The sequence below is a fragment of the Sorex araneus genome, chromosome 1 (genome assembly GCF_027595985.1).
Source record: "Sorex araneus isolate mSorAra2 chromosome 1, mSorAra2.pri, whole genome shotgun sequence".
Lineage (NCBI taxonomy): Eukaryota > Metazoa > Chordata > Mammalia > Eulipotyphla > Soricidae > Sorex > Sorex araneus.
Window position 1 is genome coordinate 286027632 of NC_073302.1, and position 19254 is coordinate 286046885.

General features: G+C 37.3%; 1 non-coding gene across 1 annotated transcript; it reads left to right on the top strand.

The window, feature by feature from the left end:
- Positions 1 to 15682: 15682 nt before the first annotated feature.
- LOC129400890 (small nucleolar RNA SNORA70) lies at positions 15683 to 15819 on the top strand. Its single transcript, XR_008627954.1, has one exon. It is a non-coding gene; the product is annotated as a small nucleolar RNA SNORA70 (small nucleolar RNA).
- Positions 15820 to 19254: the final 3435 nt, after the last annotated feature.

Genomic DNA, 19254 nt, shown 5'->3' on the forward strand with positions numbered 1-19254 from the left:
CTCAGCCCCAGTTCCCACACACCTGGGTTCCTCTGCCGGTACCTTCATGGATGAGGCTCGTCCAAACATGTGGAGAGGGGCCTTGAGCATGGCTGTGGCTAGGCTCCAGAGGTCTTCGGCCAAGAGAGCTCTGCTTGGTGTGGGGAGAGAAGCTGGAACCCACCCCCTCCGTCGGGCCCTGGGGAAGACAGCTAGGCGCTCGGGCAAGAGACTCTCAAGAGAGTTCAGCCTTAAAGAAATAAATTTTATCCTGGCACAACTTGTATGTGTGGATGGTAAGATGAAGTAAGAGGAGAGTTTAAGCTAGTTCATATAATATGTCACAGCACAGAGGACAAAAATGTCAAGCTGATCTAAACTTTCTCATGATGATAGAAATTAGTTCTAGGACAAAAGAAAGAAGACATGGAGATGGAGCTGGTTAGGATTCGTTATGGATAAACTGAGCAGTAATGGTAAGGGTTTTAGACTGTGACTTAAAGTCTAATAGGTGTCCATGTGTCCAACAGGTATTCTTTCAGAACTATAAACAATATATTAGAAGAGATTAAAACAAAGACCATGATATAACAGCTCTGGAAGAAATTATGAGGTCTTAGGGAAGAGGCAGTGACAACAGACAGAGAAAGGTGACAGTATTAAAAGATGCTAAACTGATAGGAATTGATTATTAACTAGATCAATGGAAAGTAAAATAGATGGGAGTTAAACTGTTGGATCCTGAGTTTACAGTGTTATCAGACACATACATGCAAGTTGAATGAGAATTATTAATCCTGAACTTTTGTAGTTATAACCTGATGTAATCTGATCACATTTGTGAACTCATGACGAAGAGAAATTAAAAATAAAAATGACTAAGAGGTAGAGATGACACACAGCGATGAGATCAATGGTTGCACTTTGACCCACAACCATTTCTACAGTAAAAAGTTCAGGAAATTAAACCATAGTCTCTACAATCATGGGTCCAGTGACAGTCAAGTGCTTGGTTAGTGAATATGTGCTTCACTATTGAAGACCCAGCTGAGAACTGAGGTGAAACAGAGAAAGCTAGACATTTCCACACACTAATAATATAGATGATTACTTCCAGTTAACATAAATTTGAATTTCTCATGACAACAATTTTCCATCAGACCATGCTTAAAACATTTTCATTTCTTCACCAGGAATCATATATACTCGTCTACTGTAATTGACTCTTGACCAACTACAAGAGATGGCTAACTCATTGCTATTGCAAGTCTGGAGAAAAAGTATGATTTTATTCCCATAGCTTTACTGGAAGCTCCATTCAAATATATAGTATCTACTCCCTGCTACTGTAGACCTCGACATTTTACTAGGAACAGTACACAGAGACCTCCATAAGCCTTTTGTTTGACACTTTGGAAAATCTGTCAGGAGTAGTCAGAAGTCCACTCTGAACTATGTTGTTCATTATTAATTCTCGATTTGTTACTCAGGTTTTATTATTGGTTCCAATTTGTTTGACTCCCATGATAGAATCAGCTTTCCCTATTACTGTTTGTTTTAGTGTCTAAGACTGTCATTTGTAATAAGGAGAGTCACAGGTAACAGGGACTCTCTGCAGTCACAGACAGCAGGCAATATAGGCTTTATGCAATTGTTGAAGCTATTCTCTCAGATAGGTGAGTTTGTAGTCTCTGCATCCATTTCTATATAAACAAACTTTGTCGTGGATCACCAATAATACCTGATTATTCTTGTTTCTCTGTTGATCTTGGAAGTATCTGATTCAGAGAGCATGTTCTGTTTAGTAGTTCACCAAGCAGAGTAACATATTTTGGAAGGTCTGCATATAGAAATAGCCAACTATCAGGTTTGGGGTCCAAGATATGAAATGTCTATAAATTTTTCACCTATTATCTGCTCATAGGAGTTCATCTAAGTCTAAGTTTTATTCTCATATTAAAAACTCCTCATGTGTTCCCAACATTATGCCATTTTTATGTCTACCTACTCCCCTATCCTCTCTATTACTCTTCTCTCATCTGCTCTCTTCTTTTCTCCTCTCTCTCTTTCTCTCTCTATCTGTCTCTCATGGCTTTAACAGGGAAAAATAAGGAACATTTGACTTAAATACAGTTGATTTTTCCCCAAGCACTTTAAAATTTTAAAAAAGCAAGATAATTCAAGATCAGTAGGCACATTTAATTGGTACAAACATGGCTTCAAACAAAATTATGATGCAAAAATATTAAGGTACCCACACCCCCCAAAATAAAACAAAATAAAGCACTAAATAGCTATTTCACAAACTTTAGCAACAACAAAATAGACTAATTTCCCTAGTAAACAATTACCTTTGGGTTGCTAGTGAAACTTTGGTTCCCTGTATCTTATATTTATTCTTCTTCCCTTGCACTTTTGGTCTCTTTCCTCTAGACCATCATTAACTCTATCTCCATTGCACCTTGTCAGGTCTCCTGAATTTATAAGTCAATGTCTTGACTCCTGAATTCTTTTATTATTAAAGTTCATTCACTGCTACTAGTATTGAGTCAACAGGAGAGTTTAAAACAAAGACCTAAGTCTAACAACTAAAATCAAGAATTTCCCTAAGCTAAGATGGGCACAACTATTCAATTTTAACGGAGCAGATACATATCACCCAGGATTACTATATCAAGGATAAACATATTAGTTTACACTATAGGTGATAAATACTGGTTGACCAAGAAAGTATCTTTTCCAACCTTCAAGACAGGCTTATTGAAGACTGAAGCCATCCCAGCCAAATCACTGCCCCCACTTCCCAAAAGCCCTACACATGTAAATAACAGTTCAAGACTTTCTAGAAAAGTGTCCAGGTGAATGAAGTAAATCTTACTCAAGGAAAATTTATCAAGAGGGACAGAAATATCTTCTCTCTGGGAGAACAGAAGGCAATTAGACCTTTGTGTTGTGATTAAAAAGAAAGTCTAAAAAAAGCAAAATAATAATAATAATAATAATAATAATAATAATAACAACGGGGCTGGAGCGATAGCATAGCGGGTAGGGCATTTGTCTTGCATGCGGTTGACCCAGGTTCGATTCCCAGCATCCCGCATGGTCCCTTGAGCACTGCCAGGAGTGATTCCTGAGTGCAGATGCAGAGCCAGGAGTAATACCTGAGCATCGCTGGGTGTGACCCAAAAAAGCAAATAATAATAATAATAATAATAATAATACTAAAGTCTGCAGCAAGCTGGAAATCTGAGTGTGGGAAGGCAAAGGAGAAAGATTTCTTTTCCGTGGGAAAGGAACAGTGGCAGCTACCACTAGGAAATTGGGACCCTTGGAGACAAATCTATGGTAGACTTTAAGTCAGGGAAGTCCAGGCTGACCTCCACAGTGAAAGTGTAGGATCATTCCTAAAATACCAAAAGCAACTGGGGTCAGAGATACCACACAGTAGGTAGAGTGCTTGTCTTGCCCAAAGCTGACCTGGGTTCAATCCCCAATTTCTCACACGATCCTTCAAGCACCGCCAGGCGTAATTAATGAATGCCAGGAGTAATTACTGAGTGTAGAGCCAGGAGTAAGCCTTGATCATCACGAGGTGTGGTCTTAAAACAGAACAAAACAAAAAAACCACCACCACCCAAAACCCTAAGCAATCTAGCAGAAGACTGGATGCTGGATAGCGTCAGAATTCACCAACCTTAAGTGTCTATGTTAGAATATGCAGAACCTCCTCTGCTTAGTTGGATGTCCCCATGAAATACTTATTTCATCTGTTGTTTTCATTCTTTAATAGACATGAAGCATCACTCTATTTAGATACTGGCAAGTGTTTCCTAATAATATGAGCCCATGTGCTTATCACAATGAAATGAAACAGTATGATGATTGCATTGCTCTTTTTTTCTTTTCATTGTAGAAAAAAAGTCTAGAGAAGTAGAATGCCTTACGAAAAGTTAGATTAGGAGTAGACTGCTAGTAGAGACAAGATTTGAAGCCTGTTTGTCTGGATTCCATGCTGCTAATCACTAGCAAATTATTTATTGTCATTTGTAGACAGGTAGGTGTATTGTCAGGAATTACACCCTGGTTCTTATGGAACATTTTGTACAGGCCGTTTCACCTCATCGTTACAATAACTCTGTCACATAGGTAATTTTATCTTCAATTTATAGTGAGTAAAGAGGTGTAGTTGTTGATGCGGAATTGAAGAGTTGCAAGGACACAGCTCCTAATGAAACACTTGCCCAACAGAGTCAAAGGTTTTTCCATTGTATTAGCGTACTGATTACTAGAAAGATCTTGGGAAGTATGAGAGGTGTTTGAAAAGGAGACAAATATTTTTCAAAGGATGAAATCCATGATCCAAATCCATCTGACTATTGCCAAGTATATATCAAAGTATAAAACATCACAATCATTCCTCACAGTGGAAAATGAGTCAATTTCTATATTACTGTGGCTTTGTCAAAGGCCTCTCAAGGGAACTGGAAGAATTTGCTGAATTCATATTATAATCTAAGCCATTATGAGAACTCTACAGTAATTAGACTCAGAACCAGAAATTGTACACAGTCCATCAGCTTGGGAAGTAGACATGGATGCATTATCTATTCAAAACACTCCAGTAACTCATCCCAGTATTATCTGTTACTTCAAAATGTCAACAAAACAATATCCCCATAACTTCATGGTTTCTCAAAATATGTAAAAATGCGAAGACTTTTGGTTGAAAAGGGACGATTCTGATTAGACTAGATGAAGATTAGATCAAATATTTGAAACATTTGACCAAACTCAAAAACAATCCAACATTAATCATTGTTCTTAAAATAGTACATCCTGACGGTCTTGAAGAATAAGTTCACAGCCTTGAAGAGCAAGTACTTTTACAATCTTATCTTTGCTCAAGATAGACCACTCAAGGCTTTTGCTATCGAAATAATCATGTTTGTCCTAAACTGGAGGTTTCGTATTGTTATGCCCATTTCCTGTTCCCTGGGTCTATTCTTAATTTTTTTCCAAATGCCAACAGACATTCTGGGTAAGCTGGGTGAATGGGATCATGTTCTAACGTACCCAAATAATGATGAATTCAAAAGTCATTGCATGCAAAATCTGTGTAAACAATAATATACCGCCCCCACTTGCTTTCAAAGCCTCATTTTTTAAAAAAATTAAAGACAATACAACTCTTTCAATAACAGTAAAATATATTCCAGCTGAACATTAAAATAGATAACCAAGGTGTCTTGGCCAAAACAAGACAGAGAAGTGGCAGATTGAGTGTTTGATATTTCATAAAGTGGCAGGAAGTGGTAAGAAAACCAGTTAGGAAACAGTTTAGGTCAAACATGAATTTTCCTAAAAGGAACTCCTGAAAACCAGACAATGGCTAGACTCCAGGACAAACTGAGCCTTGATTAAAAGCTCCCTCTTTTCTCTGATTCTGTGCAGGTGCCCATCACTCTTACCTGGCAGACTTGACTAACACTCTTCGCTTCAAATGGCTGAGGAGGGGAAAGAACCACCACAAACCAGGACACCAAATGTAGGTTTTCTCTGATAAAAAAGGGAGGCCACCCTGGGTTCACATCCTTTCATCCCAGAGTTAGAGTCCTCTTCTAAGCCATATCCAACACGTTGATGTCTTTGAAAGTTAAGTGATATTCCCCAGAAGACCAAACAAACATAGGCCATAAATAAAATAGGCATCGATGTACTGTTCAAAGTTTGAAGAGAGAATTGGTTTCAAAGTCAGTCTGGTAGTATATCATTTCAAAACGTGGGGGGAAATGACTGCTCTGCACCCAGGTACACATACTGGGAATCTGTTTTCAAGTCAGTTTACCACTGAAAGAGTAGAATACTAACATTGGAGAGTGGTGGAGTCCATGAAAACAAAAAATATTACTATTTTTAGTGAAATTCCCTATAGTCTATATTTGTTAAAACCTTTGTATTTTTCCTATTCCTCCAGTATGCTCAGATCTTTGATCCAGCTCCCAAACTTTCCTCTTCTAAGAAGCCACATGCTTTGAGAGAAATGACAAGGACATGATGTTTCATGACTCTTCAAAAATGTGAAATTCTAACATAATAGGAAAGTCATTCCTTTTAAAGAAATCGTACCCAACAGTTAAAATATGGAAATGGGCTATCAAAGGTACTGGAATGGATGCTGGAGGATTGTACACAGTCCTGTAAGCAAGTTCAAGATTTCATTTTCCCAGAATAAAATGGTAATATTCAAAATATGTAACATCAACGATGTACTTCCATCCTGAGAAATGAAGCTGGATATCAAATATCTAATACCTTGTTTTATAAAAAAACACCCAAAACATCATATGCCAATGACATTATTTATTATTAGAAAACTCCGATTCTCAGGTCTACAATGTAAAATTTAATAAAGCAGCTATTTGACACCATAATACTTGCAAGGACATTGTAGTGGGAGTCGAAATGGTGTAAAACTTAATAACATGTGCAAAGTTCCACAGGAAAAATAAATATTCCAGTGTCAACATGACAGTGAAAATTCAAGGTTAAAGGTACAGCCTTGTAATAACGTCGTATTACTAACCTGCAACAACTTTCGTGCCAGCACCACTCAAATAAGTTTTCATTTTCAACATGGAAAATATTTTCTTAAATTGTATGGCTCAGTGGGTAGGATTCAGTACAACAACAAATAAATGAATATTCTGTTACCAAAGCTAAGAGAAATTCAAATCAAAAAGTAACTGATATCATAAGTTGAGCATCTAAACCCATAACTGGACTTGAGCTTTTGTCTTAGACTTATTACACAGGGTGTCCACAATGATAAGCACTTCCCCAGTATTTCAAATGTGAAAAGGATTCATTTTTAAATTTTTTTAAATTTTATTGAATCACCATGAGATAGTTACAAGCCTTCATGTTTGGGTTACAATCTCACAATGATCAAACACCCATCCCTCCACCAGTGCACATTCCCTACCACCAATATCCCGGGTATACCCCTCTTTCCCACCCTCCCCCTGCATCTATGGCAGACAATATTCCCTATACTCTCTCTCTACTTTTGGGCATTCTGGCTTGAAACACAGACACTGAGAGGTCATCATTCTTGGTCCATTATCTGCTTTCAGCATGCATCTCCCATCCCAACTGGTTCCTCCAGCCATCATTTTCTTAGTGATACCTTTTCTATTCCATATGCCTTCTCCCCTTCGCTCATGAAGCAGTGTGAAGAGAATTCTTAGGAGTCAAGAAATTCCAGAAGAAGCTCAGACTGTCCAGAGAATTTATATTTTTACCACCTAAATTGCAGAGGTGGTTTTACAGGACTCAACTGATTGAATTTAGAATAATGAATATGAGAGCCCCAAATCTTCCCAGGTTCAATCAGGGAGATGAAATCTATGAAGCATGGAATATCCTTGGCCTTTAAAACAAAAGGGGACTAACACACTTGAACATTTTTAAAGCATTGGATTGCTATACATATTTGAGTTGAACAGTCTCACATATCTCAAACTGAAGCTCCGCTCTTCATTTCCGCTTACATGACTAAGGTGTGCATTTGTCTTGTGCCACTGACTGGTACTTTTGCTGTCCTATTGTTTTGGGGCCTTTCCTAGCAGTATTGAGCGTGTATTTCTGGCTCTGTAGAATCAGGAATTGATTCCCCGGCAGTGCTCAGGGACCAAAGGTCTCTCTAGGGTTCAAACCCAAGTCAAACCACTTGCAAGATAAATCCTAACTGCTACTAGGTAGGCTTTTCTCTTTTCTTTCTTATTTTTTTTTTGTTTTTTGCCTTTGGGGGCCATACCCAGTTGTTTATTTGTTTACTTTGGAGACCACCCATTCAGTGCTTACTGCTGACTTACTCAAGAAGTATTCCTGGCTGGGGCTGGAGCAATAGCACAGCGGGTAGGGCATTTGCCTTGCACGCGGCTGACCCGGGTTTGAATCCCAGCATCCCATATGGTCCCCTGAGCACCGCCAGGGCTGATTCCTGAGTGCATGAGCCAGGAGTGACCCCTGTGCATCGCCTGGTGTGACCCAAAAAGAAAAAAAAAAGAAGTATTCCTGGCTGTGTTCAGAAAATCCTATGCTGTCCCACCCATCGACCCCGGGTCAGAAGCAGTCAAGGCAAGCATCTGGCCTCTGAGCTTTGTCTCCAGCCCCTTGAAAGATAGACTGACAGAGCCCTAGAATATGAAGAAGTTGGCATGTCACAGATGGTGGAACTAAATTAATATACTTAGACTAATATCGTTCCAAAATTAACTCAAATCCATGCTGCTTTAATGGAGAGAACATGTAGAGCATTACTTACATGTGTTGCCACACCTCCTTCTTCTCTTTTATATCTTCCCAGCTTTATTGAGATATAATTCACAGAACTGCAATGGATTTAAAGTGTACAACAATGACTATGTGGGTATACTGTGAAAGCGTTATCATAATCAAGTTAATTTGCACATTCATGACCTTACATAGTATTACGCTACCCCCCACCTGCTGTTGTGGTAGGAATTCTTAAGATGTATTCACTTAGCAAATCAAAATAGAATATAATTGAGTGTAGTAATCACTGTAAAACAGTCTAAGAATTTGCTCATTTATAACTAATATCCTGTACCCTTTCACTAACATTTTTCCACCCACAGCTTAAATTTGGGGTGATGTGTTATATAGCAACAGATAACTAACACAATATTTCTGACTACAGCAGTATGTATAAAAGCACACATTCCTAACACTTAAGGGCTTGCAATTAAAAGACTAATGCAGACAGTTAACATAGAAATATTATATTGATGACAAGATTAAACAAATATGCAAACATAAGATTACTTATGTGCCTTAGGGGAAAAATATAGAAAATGCAGGGTCTTTACAGATAAAGCACCATAAAAGGATGCTATAAAAAAGTCACCAGTAGTAAATATTTATATCATCTTTACTTATTGAGTGTTGGAGTGTGTATGCCTTATCATACCAAAATGTAATTTTGAAAATGTTGCCACTTTTAATACACATGTAGCAATTATCCAAGAATTATTCAAAGTATGCATAAATGGTGAAGTACTTTTCCTTATATGACTCAAATGATTCAACCTTTCTATGAGAAATAATATCAAAAACAGGCCATTTTTATATGCAGGTTTCAAAAGTACAGTGATCTGATTAAAATGGGCTTGCAAAGACTATGCCACAGCTTTACAAAGTCAACAAAGCAAACACATCAAGTTATCTGGTTGTCCAAAGGAATGACAAATACCAATCACCAAGTCCCATAAGAAACAGAACTTACATATTTTATTCTAATATACACTACCATTATTTCCCCTTTAAGAAGAAAATATAGTTCAGAACAATTAAATAATGTAAAATATTACACAATTAGGAACTTTCCAACTTGTTATTAGTATTGTTTTAGTATCATCATTACCACTACCATCACCACCATCATTATCCAAGATGATGAGGTACAAGGCATATATTTCATATTGATATATAGGCTCATTAACTATAATTATTCCAATACAGATTATAAATACATGGACCCACTTATTTATCCCATATATTGTGTACTGCATATATTAAGGAGTGTAGTCAACAAAATGTTATGACCAAGAATAATATATCACTGTCCCTGAAAAAATAACCCATATCCATTGAGAATCATTAAAATTATCTTCATATAATGCAGGGCAACCTGATCAATTAAAGTGATGACTGGTTTCAAACCAATGTTCTGTTACTTACAATTTCTTTTCTTCTGTTACTTGTCTTAGCCTTCAAGCTTACATATCAGGATCACATAAGTTAGACTAATCAGAGTCATTCTTTCACCAGAGATCTTAATATTAATATATCAACTGCTGGAAGTTCCAAGAAAAGGAATAAAAGTTGTGAATTTCCCGCAGCTGCAAGAATGCTCCCTTATTATTCTCAGACATAGATGTTTAGCTCTTGGTTAGTTTTTCCAGGTATTCCGCAATCACTTTTATGAGAGACTTAGAATTATTTTCTGCTTCCTCCAAAGATTACTGCATGAAAGTAGGCCCCAGGACATGGGTTTTAAAAAAAATTAAGTCACTCTGAAAAAATAATGTGCAGAATTAGAACTTCTCATTGGGCCAAAAATTTGTTATCTCCTATAGATATCTCAAGAGGGAACATGAGCAGCCCATGGATATTATGTATTCTCTCATGCAATGCCCTGCAATCAGGGAAGTTTGTGTGTGAAACTGGGAAGTAGCTTCTGCCAAAAGCTTAAAGAGGTGATAGTGTCAGTACCACAGGTAAGTTGATTGATTCTAAGAGCATTTGCTATCTTAGAGTGATGCCCGATGTCAAAAATAATTCCTAGGACTTAGTGCAGAAACTCAAGGCCCCATATATGTGACTTCAAATCATAGTGATGAGTGCCTACAACCAAAATTTGAAGATCATTTCTGCTGCATTTCAACCCTCTTGTCAGTGGCAATTCACAACTCTCATCTTAGGAGTCCATGAGAAAGTCCATCAAAGGCTTCCTCAACTCCTCAGACAGGATATTGAAACACAACTCAGCAAAAATGTATTTGAAGATCAAGTTCCTCTGTCCAATACACTCAGGTCATTTCTGGTCATTATCTTTTCCATTACAGAATAAATAGCTTCCAACTCTTTGATACCAACCTGACACAGCACTCAGTCTCGTCTTGTTTCAGAGAAGCAGAAGTATTCTCACATATAATTGTGTCTCTTTCCCAGACACTGCAGGCTGCTCCCTATTCAGAAAGGAGGCCAGTAGTTTTGAAAGTCAATATCTGAAATAAGAGCCTTAAAAGTCATTCTTGATAGTGCTCCTGTATCTGTATCCTTAGGGGTGTGCCCTAGAAATTAGTACTTTAGCAAACAGAAGATATTGAGCCTGTCCTCACTCCTGAACCTTCTGCCAACTATTCTATGTCTGCATCGGCTTTTCAAAGAGTTTTCTAGAATCCCTCCAAATTCAACTGTATCACAGTCAACTGATAATCTTCAAACGAGGAGAAATGTTTGAGATGCCGCACTTATCTCTACATGCCAATTCCCCAATAGGGCTATTATCATAGTGGCAGCCTGTGGAAATATGTGCCACAGAAAGATTTCCAATGTTCTGGTCATTTGGGGGTAGTGATTCAAAATATCTGTGCCCCAGGCACACTTTAATATGCTTTATCAAATAAAACCTACCCTTGATTAGCTACATGTCTGCCGAGTAGGTCAATTGGTATTCCTCCCCAATTCTTTAGATAAAATGAGAACCCCACGTTCTTAAGTAAGCATAGATAAAATGATTTTTTATTGTTCCCTATGTTACACAAGTCCATGATGACAGCTAAACAAAATCATTGACCATTATTATGCTCCTTTCGCTAAATGGAGTTTCAGTAAACCTTGATTCTCCACCATTCATTGCAGCCCTTGGCAGTTTACTTAGTAGTTATATGTAGTTCTCATTTTCTCTGCAATCAAGTTTAACTAAAGAGCATTCTTAACTGGAAAAAATATCTAACTGCTCCTAGCAAAAGATATGACAACTGAGATCAGTAACTGAATTCATACAAACATATGCAAGTATAACACACACACACACACACACACGTTCTGTTTCCATGGTTTAGTCCTTTCTAATAATAACTTTCCTGCAATTTATTTTTTTATTGACTCACCATGAGATACATAGCTACAGAGTAGTTTATGATTGGGTTCATTTTCCTGTCTTAAAAGTAAAACTTTACACATTGAGGGGTTAACTTTCTGATAAAGAGTCTCTTAGGGTGTTTTCATAGAGGAGTCCCTGAAATATCACTCCCTGAATGTTGGAGCATGGACATTCTCAGATCATCAATATCCAGTCATTTGCTTTTATTTTTTACACAAGTTTCTCTTGTCACTTTAGTTATTCCTATTACTCCTATTCCTCCATTGGCTGTCTGCTCTCACCGCCTTGGGACAGTGGTGGAAGCATGTGCCTTTGTCTTTTCTCAGGAAGAGAACAATTTTTTTCTTATAACCCCAGTATCCCAGTATCTAAAGGAGGTCTTGTCACTGAAGTTAAGATATTTTAGATAGTTTCCAAATTAGAAATAAATATGACAATGTTTTAATCCTTTAGACACTAGCCTTGGCAAATAAAGAAAGGATTAGATTCTGCTCTGTTTTCTTCTGTTTGCATTGGGGGGAGGGGCATACCCTTCAGAGCTCAGGGTCTACTCCAAGTTCTGTGCTCCTGGGTCACTCATGGCAGTGCAGGAACCCTTAGTATTTTCATACAGGGGATCCAAGCTGCCAAGCATGTTCTAAGCCCCCTTGAACTATCTCTCTGACACCAAGGATTAGATTCTTAATTAAAATAAGTCTACCACAACAGCCTTCACTCCAATTAGACAGTGACTGTGCTACTACTCAGAGTGATAATTAGGAAAACAAAGAGATGTTGGGTTAGCGGGAATGACTCAGTGTGTGAAGGGGGTCTGGATGGTGGGTATGGGTGTGGTATATACTGAGAAAATAGTAGAGAAGATTGTGAAGAATCTTGTAAATCCTCTTCGAGATGATGGTTTTTATACTAAGGACAATAGGAAATCATCAAGAGATTAAAGTGGGAATATATCACAATCAGCAACATTTTATGTAAATATTTTTTGCAATAGAGAGAAAGAATTGGGAGTCGGACAAGTAATATTTCAAAGAAAAATATGGTGGCATTAGCCCAAGCAAACATTGGACTAAGCTATCAGAGATATAAAGAGACAGTCTGGAAAACACTTTTTTTTCCAAGAGAATTTGGTGAGTCCAATTCACATCAACAATCTTATTGATCCTTTCCACTCACCCATATTCCTATCAGTATGAGCACCAGCTGTTTTTTTTTTTTACCTTGTAGGAGTGCTACTGTTTGCCTGACATGGTTCCTCCTTCCTTTTTTATTCTATCAAACATTCCTCAGCATTTCCTTTCTCAACTGTTGTGTTCTTGCCTCTTTGCACAAGACGGTGCCTACCTCAGTTGAATTGCTTTATTTATATTTATCACTGAGATCCTTTCTCTCCCTGAGAACAGGAGTCATAGTGTATTAGTCTTTCCATACATTCTGAGTTAGATCCTGTCACATAGGAAATGACATATCAATTTTTCCCATTGAACAAGCCAATTAATGCACACTCTAATCATTGCAAAAGATAACTAAGATTAGGAAAGTTATTTTCATGTGTTTGTTTTATACATTTTAGCAAACAAGATAAAATAGCGGGTAGGGTGTTTGCCTTGCATGCAGCCAATTTGGGTTCAATTCTTCTGTCTCTCTCGGAGAATACAGGAAGCTACTGAGAGTATCCCATCTGCAGGACAGAACCTGGCAAACTACCCGTGGTGTGTTCAATATGCCAAAAACAGTATCAAGTCTCACAATGGAGACATTACTGGTGCTTGCTCTAGGAAATTGATGAACAATGGGATGACACAGCTACAGTGAAGCAAACAAGAGGTGCATTTTATTTCTTTCCTAACAAAACAAACAAATAAACAAATGTATCAGTCAGAGCAAGCCTACAAAGAATCTTAAAATTCTGTCAAGAGAGAAACAGTACCCTTCTCCTTGTAGGTCACCTATGTTAGAAAGAATAATGAATGCGAAATCACAGTACCAAAATTATTATTGTTTGGAAGCAAATAGCATATTTGTTTCTACTTCTCTAGAAACTTAGATCAAGTTGTCCTTTACTTAGTATGAAGTTCTTTAAGTCAAAATCTATTTTTGCAAAGAAAGCATATTACTATTTAATTTATTTTATTTTGAAATTTCAAACTTATTTATTTGAAATAAATATCTGAAGTACAAGTCAAACCTCATTGTATTTCATTGTATTTCACCAAGTAGAGGTGAGAACCATTTTAAAGTTAGATAATAGTTGCTTCTCTTATGGAAAATGTCATATTTATTTATGTCACTTATAGGTGTGAATTTTGTGCAATTTTGAAGGTAAATTTTAGAATAATTTTCTTATCTAAACTTTAATTTGCAAACATTGTGTCCTTCTGCATGTTTGGATACAATATGCATAAACAGTATAATTACAATTATCTACTTTTCCCAAAAGATTCAAAAGGAAAAACTACTAATTAATCTCATTTACATGTGGATAAGGTTAATTGCTAAGACCAATTTTTATTTTCCCTTGCTAAGCTGTAACAAATGCTGTCATGCTTATTAAGTACAACACAGATAGCATACTATGTATCAAATTGAATAATAATTATATTTATGTAGGCTCTTTCACTCCCTATTTTTAAAAATTTCTCTCCTTATTGGAGAACACATTATCTAATTAGATGAATGCTTCTCCCTGCCAAAAAGATTATAATCTAATCTTTCTAAAATCATGTTCACCTTTCTTTTCTACCCTATTGCGATATTTCTCCTTCTATAGAAACACAAGATAAATATTAATGGCTTCCATTTCTCAAATGACATGTTTTATTTATTTAGCCAGTTGCTACATACCACTTTATATGGGTCTCTGTCCATTTTACTTTGTCACTATTTAATTAATCCATTCTTTATATCCCCAATGATATGCAATCCTATTTATTTTAAACTATATTTAAAAGGTTTCCAGTAAGTATATACTAAAATTAATTCTCTGGATTTTTTTCCAGGGCACAAATGTTTCAGAAATATCTTTCTAAATGCACATTTAATCACACTGCTTTTTTATATAAAATCTGTCAGAGCTTTCATCTCTGACACAATAGCCCAAGATGTTATGCTATAGGTTGATAACTACCTTCATCACCACTTACCCCTAACCTCACCTCTAAGGATAATCCCAAAAAATGTGGATTCCAAATCTGTCTGACTCCTCAGAGAGCAGGACAGAATGTCAAGTTGTAATCAGGAAATATTTCTGTGTAATCAGGAAATATATCTCTACTCATCTGAACAAAGGGACCTCAGAAAAGAGGTTCCTTTACACTTAATGTATATGGTATATACAAGTCAAGATTTACATGTCATCATGCAATGCTACTTCAATTCAAAATAATAAATAGATAAGACTTGGTGGTTTATTATAATATTTTTCTCATTTAAAAAACATTCGCTCTCATATATTATTTTGGTTCTTATATCTGTAGTAACTTCCCTAAAGACCAGGGATTTACCACTCCAAAACATTATCTTTGCTCCAGGTCCTTTTGTGTGTATGTACTTTCCTTTCTTTTCTAATGAGAATAATTCTACTGGCACTTTAAAATTCAGCTTTAAAAACATCTCCTCTTTCCTCCAGACACAAGATCATTCAATCAAAAGCTTGCGTGCACACCATTATTTATTGCAGCACTTAGATAGAAATAGATACATTTTACCATGATAGGTAAATAAGTTGGATTATGAAGATGTAGTGTATATACACAATGGAATACCATGCAGCTGAAAAGAAAGATGAAACTGCTGTAACATGGATAGAACTGGAATATATCATGTTACATGAAATAGGGCAAAAGAAGAAGGACAAACACCAGATGATCTCACTTCATGTGGTATATGGAGTAACTAGATAAGGAAATACAATGTTTGGGAGGGAGGATATCTAGATTAGTCTTCAGCCCAAAGTATAGCGAGGAGAAAGTCAAGAAGAAAAGAAGTTGAGATGGAAAGGAGGATGCAGATGAAAAACAAGAGGAATAAGCTGACCGTGCTCTCTGCCCTGTGGGGCCCAGTGTGCAATGGCTGCCGATAGTAAGGGCTACTGGGTAGTGTACGCAGCCTGTGGCTTGTACAGGCTGTAAGAAGGGACCCGGGAGACAGTCCTTTGCCCTGCTCGTTCCCGTCCACTCTCACACTGGCCCCACCTCAGGCTCTCCGTCGGGCCAAGTTCAAGTTTCCTGGTCTCCAGAAGATCCACATCTCCAAGAAGTGGGGTTTCACCAAGTTCAACGCGGATGAGTTTGAAGAAAAGGTAGTGGAGAAGCAGCTCATCCCAGATGGCTGTGGCGTCAAATACATCCCCAACCCCGTGGGCCTCTGGACAAGTGGCAGGCACTGCACTCCTTAGAGTCTTGGAGCTGAGCATTCCAGTCCCTGTTCCCCACCCCAGCACCCAAGCTCCCCATCCCACCCACCACAATAAAACCTGGTTCTTAATCAAAAAAGAAAAACAAGAGGGAACAGGACACAAGGGGAATCCAAATACTAGTGGTAGAAAGGAGTGCGATAGCAAATTATCCAAACCACAGAGTCAACAACACTAAAAGCAAGAGATCCAAACATCAACAATCAAACTTTTAAAATGTGGTGAATCCGTAATATAGCTCATGGAGGATGCTGATGTACTGAGTTTGAATGCCCTGTTTGGCCAGGGCTTTAATGACCGCTTCTGTCTCAACAGAATCAAAGGCCTTCTTTAAATCAATGAACATTAGACAGAGCGGCATCTTTTTTATGTTTGTTTGTTTTTTTGCTTTTTGGGTCACACCCAGCGATGCTCAGGGGTTACTCCTGGCTCTGCACTCAGGAATTACTCCTGGCAGTGCTTGGGGGACCATATGGGATGCTGGGAATCGAACCAGGTAGGCCGCATGCAAGGCAAATGCCCTACCCGCTGTGCTATCGCTCCAGCCCCCCAGAGCGGCATCTTGAACTCTCTCGAAACCTCAATGAGCTTGGTCACTGTATGGATATGGTCAGTTGTGCTGAATTCTTTTTAGAACCTGCTTGCTCACATGATTGTCCTTCGTCTAGTGTCCTGCCAATCCTATTCAGGATGACTCGAGTGAATAACTTGTAAATGTTGGACAACAGACAGATCGGGTGATAGTTGCTCGTGTCATGGATGTCTCCCTTCTTGTACAACAGGACGGTTCTACTGGTTTTCTATTGCAACGGAAATTGCATAAACATATGATCCTTATTTGAATTACAATGGTTCAAAGTTTCACTGTTTGATTCTTAAAAATACTAATTTTTTTTGCCTAAATGAGAGTTATCAGAGCAACAAAATATGAGTGTTTAACATTTTCTATCTGCATTTGGTGGGGGAGGTCCTTTTTTAGATAGTAAAAGAAGTCCCGTTAGCTATTCTTAACAAAACACTGAGAGTTGACAAATTTGGCATAATTAAGATGACAATCTAATGATCTTCAGCTGATTGAAAATTAGAATTATTTCTAGAGGTTAGAAATTTTTTCTCATTCTTGAGTTCCATACCTGATATTTTTATTTAATGTTCCCAGAAATACCAAGATTTTTTTAATTTTAAAATCTCTTTTAGAATCAATAGTACAAATAAGGTTGATAAGAAATTACTTTAGAGGAGAAGGATCTTTGCCTCTTTCTACTACTAGTTGCACTATTAACAGTGTGATAGTTGCTAAGTATCCAAGTTGGGTACTTTCTCTCTGCATACTAAAATTTAGATTAATGGTTTTAAGACATAAATAACATGTGTTTATACACATATATACACATATATGCATATGTATTATGTGTAGAGCAAAGTTACAAATAATCCAGGGCAAATAAAGAAAGTAGGGCTCCCTGGTAAAATGCCTGAAGCTGGGAGCAGGAGTGACATAATTGTGACCATGGTATTGAAAGAGAAAGTGATCAAACACAAAATGATGTGATGACATTAAAGGGATGCAGGAGCCAAGAGAAAGGCAGTGGCCAAATTTGGCAGTGGCCAAAATTTGGCAGTGGCCAAATCTGAAATGATATGAATAGTAAAATATTTATTCTTGCATTATTTAATGCAGGAATATAACCTAGCATACAAAAATTATCCCTGAGCCCATTGACATATGTACAACTGATAAAATGAGTAATATCAGTTGTATGATTCCAAATAACATATGACAACTCCCTCACATGGATGGGACATGGCTTCCTTCTTAAGATATCAACTACCTTTAGTGAACCACATTCAGAGAATACAGTGTATAAATGGGAGTGTGATTAAGGTTAAAACCGGCAGTGAAAAGACATGGATAGCAATTTGTGTGTGTTGTGGGGTGGTGAGACCACATCAGCCGAGCTCTGTATTTGTTTCAGGCTCTGTGCTCAGGGATCACTCCTGGTACTGCTCGAGCAACCACATGTGGAGCTAGAGATTGGGCCACAGTTGGCTGCATGTAAGGCAAACACCTCATCCTTTCACTATCACTCTGGCCCAGCATGTCATTTTGACATGCTATATTGTGGCCTTCCTCCCAAGAACTATCTTCAGCAATATAACCATAAAAAAATTATTTGAGACAGACTCAAATGATTAATCATTCGACTAAATACCAGACTGATACATCTCAAATTGTCAAGCTCATAAACACCAATAAAAATTCAAAGAAATCGTCAACAACCCAGAGGAGCCTAAAGATAGTTCTTGCTAAATGTACTGTGCTTTTTTTTTTTTGGCTTTTTGGGTCACACCCAGAGATGCTCAAGGGTTACAGGCTCTGCTCTCAGGAATTACTCCTGGTAGTGCTGGGGGAACCATCTGAGATGCCAGGGATCAAACCTGGGTCTGCCACGTGCAAGGCAAACGCCCTACAGGCTGTACTATGGCTCTGACCCCATGTACTGTGATATTTTAAATGTGATCCTGGAACGGAAAAAATATTTCATTGAAAAAATCAAAACTGAAGAATTAATAAAGCATGAATTTAACATAATACAAATATACTCTGTGGGTCCATCAGTATGACAAATATTCTAAAATAATGTAAGATGTCAGAGATCATTCCCAAAGGATGTAGAAACACAAAACTCTTCCCCCTTCATATTTTTTCTATAAATCTAAATTTTAAAAGTCTATAAAAAGATCTAGAATTAGAAGTTTAATAATAGTAAACCCACTGGTCTTCTTCATATATATGTTAAACAATCTTTCATAACAAAAACCAATTGAGACTTGAAAACCATCAATAATACTTATTAGTCATCTGCATTATATTATCTCAAGACAATAGCATTATGTTTTGCATAGACATATTTATTAAATGTTTTGACCAAGACAAAGCAAATAATAATGGAAGTTTTAAAGCATATTTGGGGGGAATCAAACTTAAATACTCAAGAAGCATTAAATTTCCTCTGGTCTAGAGAGTCAAAACACAAAAAAAAAATCATCAGATTAACTCAGTGATTGACAAAGAGTTAAACACAAATGGCTTTGAAACAAATGTCCATCAACCATCTCCAAACTAAAAGAACACTTAGAAATTAGTTATGGAGATGGAAAGGATTACTCA